A 14,659-nucleotide genomic window follows, 5' to 3' on the forward strand; every position below is an offset into this window, starting at 1 on the left:
CACTACGTCAATAAACTCATCAGACGACAGAGCTCAGACGACAGAATAGTTGTTTTCTGTTGTCTGAAAAATTTTAACAACAGAATGGAAAAATTCTGTTGTCTGAATATAGTGATATACCATAGTAAATTTGTTTTGAGAAAAATGATACGTTTCAGACAACAGATTTCTGTTGTACATTCAATGGAGATTCATTTAGTCCTGATTGTGTATAAAAATGGTACGTTTCAGACAACAGATTTCTGTTGTACATTCAATGGAGATTCATTTAGTCCTGATTGTGTATTACCTATTTGTTTTTTTGGCACAACGTAAAGTGGAATTGGATGCACACTTCAAAGAAAAATCCCCCCCTCCCCCTCAAAATTTATCAAACTGAAAACCTCCATAGCAAACTTCTCTCTTTGCTCTCGACCAAAGGTCCAAAACCATCGAACTGGAAATCTAGCGCCCTCAACCAAAATTTCTTGCGAAATCTTCGCTCAATCACTTGTAATCCAGCACCCTCAGCTCATAATACTGAAAGCCCAGAAGAACCTCACCCATCTCGCTCTGAATAAAATCTCATTTCATATCTAAAACCTATGGGGGACCTCCCTCTGAAAACCTATGCTCTCCCTCTCTCTGGGTGTCTCTTCATCGTTGTTGTCTCTCTCTCTTTCTCTCCTCGACCGCACCGGCACTCTCCCTCTCCCCTCGACGGTCGACGATGCTCGCTCTTCTCGACAAGTGACGGCTAAGTCCCTCTCTCAAATCAATAACTTGATCTGTTCCTCTCTCTCAGATTCGATCAATAGCATTCTGGGTTTTTAATTCTTGTTCTTTTGTGAAATAATCTACTAGTAATATATTGTATATCTGCTAGTTTCTGAGACTGCTCGTTTCGTTGGTTTTGATGTGATGATGAGTTTTGAATTTTGATTATGTGTGTATGTTTTGCTTTGAATTGATATTTGTTGATATAGAACGGTAAATCTGATAGTAATTGCTTTGAAATTGTTGTTGAACTATGCTCTGCGCCTCTGGGTATATAGATCCTCAGTGAAACTTTTGAATTTTTGGGGGTTTGATTTATGTTAAGATTGCAGGCTACGATTGGAATTGATTTTCTGTCAAAAACGATGTAGCTTAAAGATCGGACAGTTCTTTTGCAGTTTTCGTTTGAAGATTGGTAATCTGAACTCTTAGAATTGTGGAAGTCCTGATTTGGTACAAGTACTATGGAAACATGATAGACTCTTTGCAAAAGACTGGATGCAATATTGTCTGTCGGTTTACACCTGATGCCAAAACTGTAAAGCAGTTTAAAGAGAAGATAGATGATGAATATTGAGTGAACATGTATGTACTTTTCAGGACACTTCATTTTATAAAGTATTTGTTATTGAATTTGCATATCATAACAAATACTTTTTCCAATGATAACCGATCTGTACAGAACAAGCATTTACTGTCCTTAGCTGAAGACAGCTAAGGAAGCAGCAAAATTTGCAGTTACAAGGAAGTGCTATTGGAGTTGTATCAACTGCTGGACTTGCGTGGAAATATTCAAGGAGTTTGCATGGTAATCAACTTCCTCTTTTTTTCAGGGTTAATTAACGTACTCTTCTGTTTGAACAAGTACGTAATAGCAATTTCAACCGAACCAAAAAAAGAAAGAAAGTAGGAATATAGATGAGATCTGTCTGGTTACTTGTATCTAGCTTCTGTGTAGTCAAATATATTATCACTATATAGTGTAAAAGTAAATATTGCCCCTATTATTACTGACTAGTCTGGTCCCTTCTTCCTTGGTGGAATTTCAAGTTCTGTTGTTCATTCTTTCATTTTGATGTTTCTTATGTCTTCTTACCCGCATTTACTTGTAGTACACACAAGCTTTTACTCTTTTCTTCTCTTATGCTAACCTTGTATATGCGTCTAGATGTGTTTCCAATAAACTATTTCTGTTAAAAAAGAAGTGCAAACCAGGACATGGTAACTTTGACATCATGTCCTACAATTATATACAGTGCACGATGTATCGGTGAGGATGATTGTGAACCTGGACAATCACATTGCAGGAGCCACATATGTGCAATATCTAGATACCATGAGCTTAGTATGTTTATGAATTGGCTTCCTCTGCAGCTGGCTTTGCTTATCTCGGTATACCCTACTTTAACATCATATTATTTATTGTTATATGATAAATAAATAGCTGCATATGACAAGCTAGTATCTTCTTTGGCAGCGTCAAGTTCTACTGCCATGGTAGCTTTAGCTAGCCATGTTAAGTGCTTGAAGCTATGGAAGTGATTTAGTCCATCTTTATCTATCATCTGCATCACACATCCTGAAATAGGCGGCTACGAAATGCTTTTGTCATTTCTCTATATTGGGTTATAGTATGTCATAGTAAGTACATAAGAGGGTTTTTAGATCTTAACAGTCCCAATGTAACCCATAGATGAGCTTACTGCAATATCAGTAACAAAGGCGGGTTGTGTTTTTTCATCTGAACTAAATTATGGAAAATTCGTCTAGCATTTTGGTATTATTTGGATGGAAATTGTTTAGTATACATTAAATACTTATACTTGCATTCATACTCCCACAAATATGTAGCTCTGCTGTTAGGAATATCTTTTGGCATTTCAGGTTATTAAGCCATGCTTTGTATTTGCAATTGACTAGTTTATGAATAAAAAGTAATTGAGCAATGAGTACATGATCTCTAACTCTTTGTTTGTACTTGCAGTTTTTGCCCTTGGAAAGTTAATGAATAAAAAGGAAGATCAGAGTCAGCTTTCTGCAATTGCAAGGTATTGTGGAACATAATATATTTATTTCCAGGGGGCTGCTCTTCATTAACAATTTTGTGCATGCAGGCAAGGTTCAGGCAGTGCTTTAGAGGAGACTTGAAAGTGCCAATCATATATCAGCTTTATTTAGCAAAGGTATTGGATTATGTGGCTGGTCGAAAGCTTAAGAAAGATGAAGTGTGGCTAGTCGAGAGAGCAGTTTAGAGCACTAGATGATCTGGTATTTTCATATTATGTGGGTTTAACTTGTAGAATTATAGTTTGATTGATTGATGTAATGGGATTTGGATACTTGTACATTTTCAAATGAAATTAATTATAGTGATAATGTGATTGAAGTGTTTCTCTTTCATAAATTACAATTAAATTTTGCAGACCAGATTTCTTAATATGGTGTTGTGCAACTGCTCTTGCTAAGACATACAAACCAAATAAAGCTGACATCCAAACCAATATCAAACAACAGAATTCAAGCAAATTTATGTTGTTAACAGTCATATACATCGATATATAATTGTCGTTTCTAATTGAATCACACAACAGAAAAACCCAAGAATTGTCGTTTCTAATTGAATCACACAACAGAAAAACCCAAGAAAGTACAAGCTTCTATATATTTGGACGACATATTTCTGTCATTTTAATAAAAAAGAAACAATAGAACATGAAAAATTTATGTTGTCCACAATTGATTCACACAACAGAAAAAATCCAAGATAGTTGAAATCTCCATATATTCACACAACAGATTTCTGTTGTCTTAATGAAATACAAACGATAGAGATTTATGAAAAGATGTTGTGTAGAATCCTTTATAACAACATATAACTGTCGTTTCGTTACATTTTCAACCACAGAAAGTCATAATTCGGCTTATCTCACCATAATCAGACAACAGATTATTGGCGGCCTATGTTGTTTGAGTGAAATATAGACCACGGGTAATATCTGTCGTCTGAAGGACTAAGAGACATCACGCCAGGAGACAACAGAAATTTTATGAATCAGACGACAGATATAATCTGTCGTCTGATGGCTTTGGTGACATAGTGTGTGAGAAACCATGAGATAGAAATAATTAAGATCGGCACTCTTGCTCAACTTGCAGACCCACTCACAAAGGCCATTGCAGTAGCATCTTTTCAGGTACATGTCAAAAACATGGGAATTTTGGAGAGCCTTGATTCAGTAGTTTAGTGGGAGCTAAAAACTTTTATTTTATAAGCATGTTTTAATTAAGCTGAGAATTGTTTGATGCAGTAAAAATTATTTCTAGAAGTTTATTTTTCCTTGAGTTCTTTTATCACGCCTTCAGCATATATTATTGACTTGCAAGTTTTCAAGATTTAGACTATTGGTTTGCAGCTTAATGCTTGATAATATAGGACATGAACTTGCAGATTTGTATTAGTAAGCAAATTTTGAACGATTCTATTTTGAATCCTGCATAAGGACCTTATGTGTGCTAATATATATGTTTTCATTTATTTAAGCACAATTTCATGTACACAAATTTAACTCCTATGGTCTGTGATTGCTTCAACATGATGTTGAGGTGCTAGTACTTAGTTAAGTATCTGTTTTCTCATTATCTGTTAAAGTCAATTGCAGATTGACTGAGTTCAGGAACAAGTTGAAATCCATGGCTAGTCCAGCGCACACTTCATGGTTGCTATATCTGACTTAAGTAGCATTCTTGCTGTGTTGAACAATGATAGTCCAAGTGGGAGACTGTAAGATTATTTGGACTTATCAATGTCAACTTAAGGAACAAGCAACTTGCTATTCTTGATGCAGAACAAGCAATCGGACTTGTCATTGATATTTCAATTAGGATTCCCAGTTTATTATGGGAACATACATAATTGATCATACCTCAACACATTAGGTTATGTACATGAATCAGGAATGTTGTTCCTATTGCTAATCGGTATAGGAAACCTTTATGGGAAGGTACCTAGACTCATTGGCCTATATAAGGAACCACTTGGTCCCTGCTCTAGCTATCATTACCTGCATCTGAGAATACATTGCTCTGCCTATTTAGAGAACTCTCATCAAGGATAGCTCAGAGGAGAACCAACCAAGTGCATTACATTAAGGAAGATCAATTCGTCATCATTCGCAATGGCTGCTGCTCCATTGGGTAGAAAGTCGGCCGCCTAGGCGGCCTAGGCGGTGCTAGAAGGTGCCAGGCGGTCGGCGATTAGGTGCTTCGGTAATGTGTGTGTATATATATATATATATATATATATATTTTTTTTTTTTTATAAATCTTCGACAAAACCAAACCCGAGACCTAAACACTCGCCGCACAGCCAGGGGCGGACCGACATGGAAGGTTATATAGGCTTAGGCCTAGACAAGATTTTGGGCTAAAAACCCTTAGGTATATATATATCTCTACCTTTCAGCCCACACCAGCCCAAAGAAAAAAAAATTATCCATCACAGCAGCTCCTCACCACTCGCAGCCTTAGTGCCTCACACAGTCACACTCACTGACTCACAATCACAGCAGTTCACACATTTCTCCTTCTAGTAAACGAGGTATGAAGCTCTATTGATCTCCCCTGTTTTGAATTTTTGATACATCTTAACATCTCTGTGAGTCTGTTCTTCTTCCTGCTTTGTTTTTCCCAATGGGGTTTTATGACTTTCTCAAAGAAATCCCAGATTCCCAAATCTCCTCTAGCCCAGTCGGCCCAGATCGAGAGTCTCGCCGTCGCCGATTCTGTTTGCTACGGTGCTACCAGTGGCGGAGAGAGACAGAGATAGAGATTCCATGTTAGCTGAGCCGCTGAGGAGTGAGGAACTGCCGAACTGAGGATCTTGAATTCTTGATCATGGTTGGTCTCGGTCAGTCGGTGGATAGCCTATGAGGCTTTGATGAATTGATGATTGTAACTATTTTTAGTTAGAATTACCGACTGAATGCAAAATGACTGATGTCTTTGATGATAAATTACTGGCTAAAAAAAAATAGAAAAAATCAAGTAACAATAAGTGAATGAGCTTTTGTAATTTTGTTGGGCTTTGGGATTTCTTGATGCTTTCTTTGGCTTCTGATTATGTTGTGATTTTTTTTTATTTAAAGATGTGCATTTTGTGTTGCAGATTGGAGAATTTTTATTTGAGAGTTTTGGTAATAGTGTCTGGGTTTATGCATAATACCGAGATTGCTGTTGATTCCCTTTCCATCTGGTTAGTGTTACTAACTTTATATTCTTTCACAAACCCATTAGAATTATATATATGTTAAGGAGGCACATATTAAATCCATTAGACATTAAAGTCTGCTGCTAGTTAGTAACTAATAGTAATGTATAATTAGTTGTAGTTGTATAATTCTAATGGTGGCATGGTATCTATATAATATTATATGTATTGAATATAATGACAGATCACCGGAAACCCAAGAGGTACAAAAATCTTTTGTCATGGTTTACAAGTGGTACTCCATCAAGTGATAGTGTCGATGAGATTAGAAGTGGGAGTGGGAGTGTCAGTCATTGCAAAAAAAAGCCATAGACATCTTCAATGCTCTCAATTTTCTTTCAATAACAAAATCAAAACTTCAAGATATGAGAGAAGATGGTTGGGATGATTTGATTATGAGGACTGAATCATTTTGTTGTCAGTATGATATTATTATGCCAGATATGTCTGCTCCTTACAAGAAAAGTACAAGGGCTTGTGAACAAAATATTACAAATGAGCATTATTATCGGGTCAATACACTTAATGCTGTGATAGACTTTCAGTTGGCAGAGTTGGATAGTAGATTTATAGATAATTCGTTAGAGCTCTTTATTCTTAGTGCTACATTTGATCCACGTGATAATTTTCGATCATTTAAATGTGAAGATGTTTGCAATCTTGCTTTGAGGTTTTATCCTCATGATTTTACATCATATGATATGCTTGCTCTAGATATGGAGTGTGGGTATTTTCTAGCAGATATTAAGAAGGATCCAAGATTTGCCAACACAACTACTGTGTCTGATTTGTGTCGGTGGTTAGTTGAATCAAGAAAGTCAGCATTCTTTCCTATGATTTATAGATTGATTTGTCTTGTGCTGACTCTGCCAGTTTCTACAACAACAACAGAGAGAGCATTTTCATCTATGACCATCATAAAAAACAAACTTCAAAATAAGATAGAAGATGAGTTTTTTGATGATTTGATGGTTCTCTACATCGAAAAAGAATTTGCCGATAGCATTGATAATGATTATGTGATTAGTGAGTTTGAAGTGAGTGGGTCTCAGAGAGTACGATTTAGTTAATTTATTGTTGTTTTACAACAAATGTATGCTTGTAGTTTTTAATGTACGGGGTTTGGTTTTATGTCCCATCCGTTGTATGTTTTGATTGAAAATAATAAAGGCGTGAGGATGAGCCTCCCACTGGGTTCCAAACCTCAAAAAAAAAAAAAATTGTGCACTTCTAATTAGCCTAGACAACAATTGAATCCTGGATCAGCCACTGCGCACATCCTCTCTCCGTCTCTCCTCTGGGTCCTCTCTCTCTCTCTCCGGCACGGCCTTTTCTCTCTTCGACGATGACGGACTGACGGTGGTAACTGGTAAGTCTGGGTTTATGGGTTTGTGTTTTTCACTCTTTATGAACTTCAATCGATCGTTCTCTTACTGCGACTGCGTTACTGGGTTTTCAATTTGCAGTGTCCTCAAGAGTCAAGGCTCAAGCAGAGTTCTGGGTTCTTGAAGGCTTACTTGAAGGCTTGAAGGCTGGGTTCAATCGATACTTAGATTTCAGATTCTTGAAGGCTTGAAGGCTGAGTTCTATTTCAGATTTCTGGGTAAGTTGCTTGGTTACTCACTTTACTTACAGACTTGAGGGTTCGATTTCGGATTTGGATTTCTGGGTAAGGCTGGGTTCAGTGACTTCATTCGATACTTCCAATCTTCCATTTCTGGGTTCGATTTCAGTTTTTCTAGTTTTGTTATTCTGGGTTCGATTTCAGTTTTTCCAGTTTTGTTCATACTTCATAGTTGTTATTTGTTAATTTGTTATTACTATCTCATCTCTGTGTGTGTGTAGTTACTGATATGATCACCAATCATTGAATCAGTCTCATCGTCATAGCCATGGTGGATGGTTTCTACTTTCTAAGGGTTAGAAATATAGTAGTACTAGCTACTGCTGGTGTATATGGTTTTGTATGGTGAAACTTGCTAGGATGGTATTTATATATATGTTGCTATTACTATAGTTGTGGCTGTTGGACGATGAAATTTTGTATGTTGATTCGTTGTTTTCTTCATTTGGCCTAATTGAGAAGGCACAACTTCTCATAGGTACATCCACTGATCCACCGGAGTAGAAAGACCATGTCAAGCAGTAAAAAAGTCAAGACATGTTTCTGTAATGTAATTATTATACATACATCTAAAGTTGAACCCACTGTTCATAAGGGCTTGAAATGGAGTGACGCTTTTGCCCTTATGTTTCTCCTTAATTACAGTTTGCCATTGCTTTTTGCACTCTGGTTGGTTTGGTTGGTTTCCACGTGGCTCTGTTTGCTTGCTCCACGAACAGAGAGATCAAGAAGGATCGAGAGAGCCATACAGGAGAGAAAGAACGAAAGAGAGTCAGAGAGGAAGGAGATGTACGTCTTGGATAGCTCTGCCGTGTACCAATTACGAAATACCCAATCTACTATCTTCGGGAAGCCTCTATCAGCCATGTATCAGAAGTGTTCTTATTCGATGGTGTTTTCATTCTGAGACTGGCGCGAGAGAGTAAAGCTAATCCGAGAGAGAGGAAGAAGAGGAGATTGGGTTGTTGGAATCGAAAGCAGAAGAGAAGAGGTTCGTCTGGATTTCGTAATAGCGATCTTCTGTGACAGAGAGAGCGACAGAGTGAGGCCGATCTGAGAGTGAGGCCGATCTGGGAGAGAGGAAGAGCAGGAGATGGGAAGAGGTAATGACTTCGCCTGAAATTTCAGTTCTTTATTGAATTTTGGAAGGTTGGTTTGCCATGCATGGTGAACGCTTTGTGGGTTTTGAAGTACGATTCGAAATTGAAAAACCCAATCAAAAATTTAATTGGTGGGTATTTGAAATTTGGATTGCGAATGCTCTGTTTTTTTTGTTCAGATTCATGGCTACTAATTATTAGCTGTTAGAGATGAATTTTAGCCATGGATAAAGGCTTGATAGAGGTTGGCTTTATGTTTGATGAGAGCTCATAAAACCTTTTTTCGTTTGGGATTTTGTTGAAACAGAAGAAAAGAAAAGAAGAAGAACAAAAAGAGGAAGAAGAAGAGGGAAATCGAGTAAATTGATCATCCCAGGTACTTTTTCTGTGAGTTGTTGCCCAGTATATGTCAGTTAAAACAAGTTGCCAGCTTTTGCTTATTTGAAATACTATTTACCATATCTGATTACTCATGTTTATTTACGGGTGTTTATTGGGTTGCTGAATTTGGAGTTTGATGTGATTCAGTTTATAAGAGATGTAAGATAAAAGCAAAGATTTTCTTATCAGCTATTGGAATTATTGGGTTTTGATATGGGGAGGAAGGGGGTGAATTTGGGTGGTAGGTAAGAATGATTTTCTGGGTCTCAGCTATTTATGATCTTCTGAAAACTGGAGTTATGATTTGCTGGGTTCCTTTCTTTCTTTCTGCTGGGTTTTGGATCTTGGCTATTTGGCTATATATGTAATAGAGCTTGGTAGCTGAAAATATGTGCAGCTACTATTAGAAATGTCATTAACTAATCAGTGTTTGCTCAATTTGACTTTCAAACCTTTGTTTTTCTATTTTTTTCTTTTTGCTTTCACTTATGTTTACAGCAAATTTGTGTTCAAGTTAGATTTGACATGGATTTAACCTCTAGATATGATATACTGCAGGGATTTCCATAAGCATATCAAAAGAGGCAGCTAATACAGTTAGAGAAGAATCTTAGAACTTAGAAAAGAGCACATCAGTTGATAGCAGAAAAGGTAACAGTAGCTAAACTAGTAGGAATGTATAAAACAGTGCTTACAGAATTAATGATATTACTATTTGCTGATACCTTTTTGCCAAGTGCATACTATTTGGATCAATCTTTTATTTTTTGGATCAATCCCAGCACAAACTATTTGGTTTTGTATTCGCTTAATTTCTATTTTCGATGTAAATGTAGGTCATGCTTCTTATCAGAATTGGTCTAATCTGTGGGATTTGGTCAATTTCAGTGGGTGGTTCTTTTTTTTGGGTTTTGTCTTATTGCATGTGATTATATGAAATTTGTTCTTAGTTTGTTTTAGTGTTGTTCGTGTTTTTAGTTGGTAGCCTAGCATCTACCTATTAATAGTTTTATACTGTGCTAACAATTGAAAGTTGGAACCTTTTTAATTATTAAATCAAATGAAAGTCATTCTGGTGTCTGTTATCTAATGTTCTTGACTGGCATCAAATTTTTGGACAATTAGATTAGTTTGTTCCAAACAATTTCAGTGTTATTTTGCTTCTTTTTTTTTTTTTTTTTTAACCACAAAAATCTTGGATCGGAAGTTGTAAACAGTTCAAAGTTTGAAGGTTTTCAATCATTAAACAAAATAAAAGCTATTCTGATTATCATATTGTCTGCTATGTAAGCTTTTTGATCACTATGCAATCCGAATTAAGCTATTAGAATGCATAGCTGGAAGCAAAAATGTATCAGAATTAATTCTATGAATGACAAAGTTTCATAGTATTTAAATTAGGCTAATTAAACTAATAGCAGACAAAACTGCTTAGTTTCTTCACCATTATATTCTATATTATTGCCATTTAATCACTGTTTTTTTTTCTTGAGAAAAAAAAGGGACGTATTTAGGTGGTAATTGTAAATGATTTTCTGAGGTTTCAAATTGTTATTATAGGGGTTACATGTTTGTACGCTTTCGGTGTTCAGAGCATGGCAAGTAGGATTGCAAGAGTAAGGACAGTTTATCTTTTGGAATGGAGTTCGGTCATAGAACCAGTCTCTAACTGCCCCTGCAATTGTCTGCACATGAGTTTTTACAGAACCAATTAAAATTAGTGTATTTGTAAGCAGGAAATAAAACCTAGATATTTTTCTTTTGAAAGAGGGTGTTTGTGGTCTTTGTTACCATTTTGTTAATGAGTGGAGAATTAGGCATTAACGAAGTCGCCTGCAATTCAGTTTGACAGTATAGATAGCAAGAGTCTGAACATTAGTCTCCTGCAATCTCGCTTTTCTGTCTTAATCACAACAATGAACAATACTATGATTAAGAATCTTAGAGGAAATTTAAACCGTCTAAAAGTGTGTCAGACAATGATCCTCATCACCTACCAAATAAAGAAATCATTTGATTACCGTTACATAAGTATTTAAATTGAGTCCTATCTTTATTCCATTTGGGGTCCTATCTGGGTTTCATTTTCATTTTCCTTTCTCTTCCTAGGAATCAAATAATGCAGTATGAAGCTAAGCTGCAAATTTCCTTTTAGGGCTTTCGGCTTTGATAGTGTGTATTAACTCCAAAAATTAACTATGTAGCTGTTTATGTACCATAAGATAATTCTATCCTACAAGTAGTTTTTTTTTTTTTGGGTAAATTGTGAGGATTTTTTTATTCTGAATTCTATCCTACAGTTTGGACAAGAGAACATTGAAACTTTTTTGTGCCGCAGCATCGCGCGGCTGGGTTTTCTAGTACTATATTTTCGTCCTTATTCTGTGATAAGGACGACACCGACGTCGTCTACTCGACTCTTCCAGACTATCATCATCTGCACACCCTTCTTTGCTCTCCCAAACCTGATACACCAGAATTGTATCATCCCAAAATCTTTTTCAAAACCATCAATCGTATCCTACCGGACCAACAAAGTTAATTCTCCCCAAATCTCTGTCCTCGAGATCAAAAATAAATGAGCTTGAAATTCTTTGCTAATTGATAAGGTTAGTAATTCAATTTCATTTGTTTCCCATAATTGGAAGAGCTAGAGTCATCTGATTGGTAATATATAAAATTGACAAGGGAAGAAGGTAGATAGCTCAGAGAAAAGGAAGAGGGGGACGGGAAGCAGTCAAAATGGGTAATTTTTTTTTTTCCTTTGAGGTTTTGGGTTTCCTGTGTTTGCATGCTTTTGGGGATCATTGAATCCTTTGAGTTTTTGGGTTTCTTGTGTCTGCATGCTTTTTGGGATGATTGATTGTATGATCGCACTATTGGTCATTACAGAGTGGATCTTTGTTTAATTTCCTGCATACCTACGACTAATGTTCCATTTAGTTTGGCTCTTCTCAATTGAGTTCTTGCTCTTTTCCACTATTGATTTTGTATTTTAAGTCGATTAGGGATAATACTGGTAATGATTTTGTTCATATTCGAATTCTGATGTTCTTAGCTGGAACTTTTAAGATATATTCGTTTCATAGAGAGGTCGTGATTTGGATTCCAAATCAGTTCAAACTTGAAAAATTGGTGGATGATACTGAATTTTTTCATTTGTTGACAGCATAGTAGTTTTAGTCTTTAGGTTAATCTGGAATTTTGATTGCATGGACAGTAAATAATTGCAAATTTGAAGCGATGATGGTTGATTCCGAATTTGGTTGTTAGTTGGTAGGATATTGTTTGCCTCAAAATACAATAAAAAAACATGTAATCTAATCTAGAATGTTGATCATGTCTGAAGTAATTGTACTATTATGAACTTTAACGATATATCCTGTTTTGAATTGGGTTTGTGTGTGATATGAATGAGTTTGATGAAATCCGTTTCCATTGTCTATAGATTAACTTGGGATTTAAATTTTACTAACTGGGTGCGATTGGATTCAACAATGTCGACTTTCCGGTCTATGAAATATGAACACTCAAACACTATACTGGTTAGTTGGTATTTTCTGGATGGAAATTTGCTGGCATGCTGATCTTTTTTTGGTTGTTTTCAGTTTTGCTGTGAACACTGCTGGACTGATCATGTTCAAGCACAGTTGCTGCCCTATTTTGCATAAGTCGAGTGTGGTAGAGGCCGTAGAGCAATTACCTATCCCTTTTTCCATGCATCTTAATATCCAGGTAACTTTCAGATTCCATCAAGCTTTTTCTGTATTACCCATTACTGTTTGAAATTTAGAAAATCATCTGCGAATGATTTGGTGGCTGGTATTGAAAGAATGGTATTTCTTAACTTTACCCATCTCAAGAAATAGTGCCAATTTGGTTCTAATCTCATTATTACTGATCAAAATCTTCCATTAGGCATTGGAATCGTGTGCTTTTCTGTTTACTTTTCCAGGATATGAATTTCTTCATGGCTCATTGTAAGAATGAGTTGCAATGGGTTGCACATTGTAAGAATGGGTTATAAGAACATAATTAAGTAATTTAATTAGCCATGGAGGGGATTCAATTAGTTGGGCTAAAACACGAAAATCAAACTATATATTAATTTGACATGGTATCATCTGATAATGGATGCAAAACCTTAGTGATGTATTGGTTCAATTTGTAGCCTCCAATATACTTAATCTGTAATCCACGCTTCAGTTGTGTTTTTTATGCTGCTAATCATTTACTATAATGTTCCTTGGTACATTGTTTGGTCTAAAGCCTATTTCGCTTTGGGGGAAAATACATTTACTATCTTCTGGTAATTTATGCAAAACATTGGTGATGTATTGGTTCAATTTGTGGGCTGAAATATAGTCAATGCAAAATCCACGGTTCAGTTCTGTTTTATATGCTGCTGACCATTTACTATAATGTTCTTTTCAATGTTCTTTGGTCTAAAACCTATATCGCTTCGAGAATGGTCCTGAGATTCATATTTTCTTAGCTTTGAAATATTCCTATTCTTCAGTTTTGCTTCATGTCAGTATCATTTCTATTTAGTTCCTGCAATTACTTCCCCACATCCCTGAATTTGATTCATATCTTAGTGCAGCTTCAGAGTCACTGTTCTCATTGAAGATGAGACTGGTCAAGCACATGCAGTCTTAATGGGCAAAGAAGCAGAAGAAATCTTTGGAATCTCATGTGAAGACTTGATTATCCAGAAAAGCTGCAAAAAAACAAAGGATCAGACCACAAGAAATTCTTTAATTAGAAGGAAGTCAAACTGCTAAAATTGAAGCCAGGAACAAAATGAGATTTCCTTATAAAGGGGATATACAAAGATGTTCACAAGTTCACACCAACCCAAGATATCGAATGATGTAGGACGAGATTTTAGCCAATTTCAACCAAAAATCTTGAAAAGAAAGAAGCGTCTTCACATTAAGAAGAATAATTTGAATATTGGAAATTGGTATTCAAATAGGCTTCTTAATGATGGAATTAATCATAAATTACTCTTTTGGATATATCGGAATTCTCGAGCAAAATCTTGATTGGGATTCCAAGCATAATATTCTTTAGTATCTAGGATTTTATTTCTGATTTTTATTTAATCAAGTTTAATTAGGTTTCCTAGTTTTAGCCTACAATAAATTGTTCTTTATGTTTTCTAGTTGTATTAGGTTTATGCTATGTGCCCTATATAAGGTACCTCTTAGATTGTAATTTTTATTCAAGTTATCAATAAAAAACCAAATATTAGAGAAGTTTCTCTATGTTTCTTACGGCTGTGCCCGTAATTGCTAGTGGATTCTAGCTCATCTCATATGGCTTTCGACGCTTGACGGAGCCTCTTACTATCATGTTCACGCTTAACCAACAACTTCCATGCGAAATCCTCTTAGGTTTGGAAAGAATTGTTCAAAGCAAAACCAAGTAAGAACCCAAAAAGGCAAGTTTTAAAATCCTCACGTTAAATTTCCTATCCACTTATTTTCTGCATTTTATATCTACTCTGTCCATTCAATTTAAGCATCC

At 35.9% G+C, this 14,659-nt stretch overlaps 2 long non-coding RNA genes across 4 annotated transcripts; both read left to right on the forward strand.

Moving 5' to 3' along the window:
- Positions 1–254: 254 nt before the first annotated feature.
- Positions 255–3,145, forward strand: LOC112179377. Its single transcript, XR_002927732.2, has 5 exons — positions 255–1,341; positions 1,439–1,564; positions 2,013–2,148; positions 2,741–2,804; positions 2,871–3,145. It is a non-coding gene; the product is annotated as an uncharacterized LOC112179377 (long non-coding RNA).
- A 5,239-nt stretch (positions 3,146–8,384) lies between these two features.
- Positions 8,385–14,100, forward strand: LOC112179685. Of its 3 annotated transcripts, XR_005803771.1 has the most exons (5): positions 8,385–8,749; positions 9,054–9,122; positions 9,686–9,778; positions 12,736–12,862; positions 13,731–14,100. It is a non-coding gene; the product is annotated as an uncharacterized LOC112179685 (long non-coding RNA). The 3 variants fall into 3 exon arrangements; XR_002927851.2 differs by lacking the exons at positions 12,736–12,862; positions 13,731–14,100 and adding an exon at positions 11,428–11,488; XR_002927850.2 differs by lacking the exons at positions 12,736–12,862; positions 13,731–14,100 and adding an exon at positions 10,688–10,935.
- Positions 14,101–14,659: the final 559 nt, after the last annotated feature.

This window comes from Rosa chinensis, chromosome 7, assembly GCF_002994745.2.
Source record: "Rosa chinensis cultivar Old Blush chromosome 7, RchiOBHm-V2, whole genome shotgun sequence".
NCBI lineage: Eukaryota > Viridiplantae > Streptophyta > Magnoliopsida > Rosales > Rosaceae > Rosa > Rosa chinensis.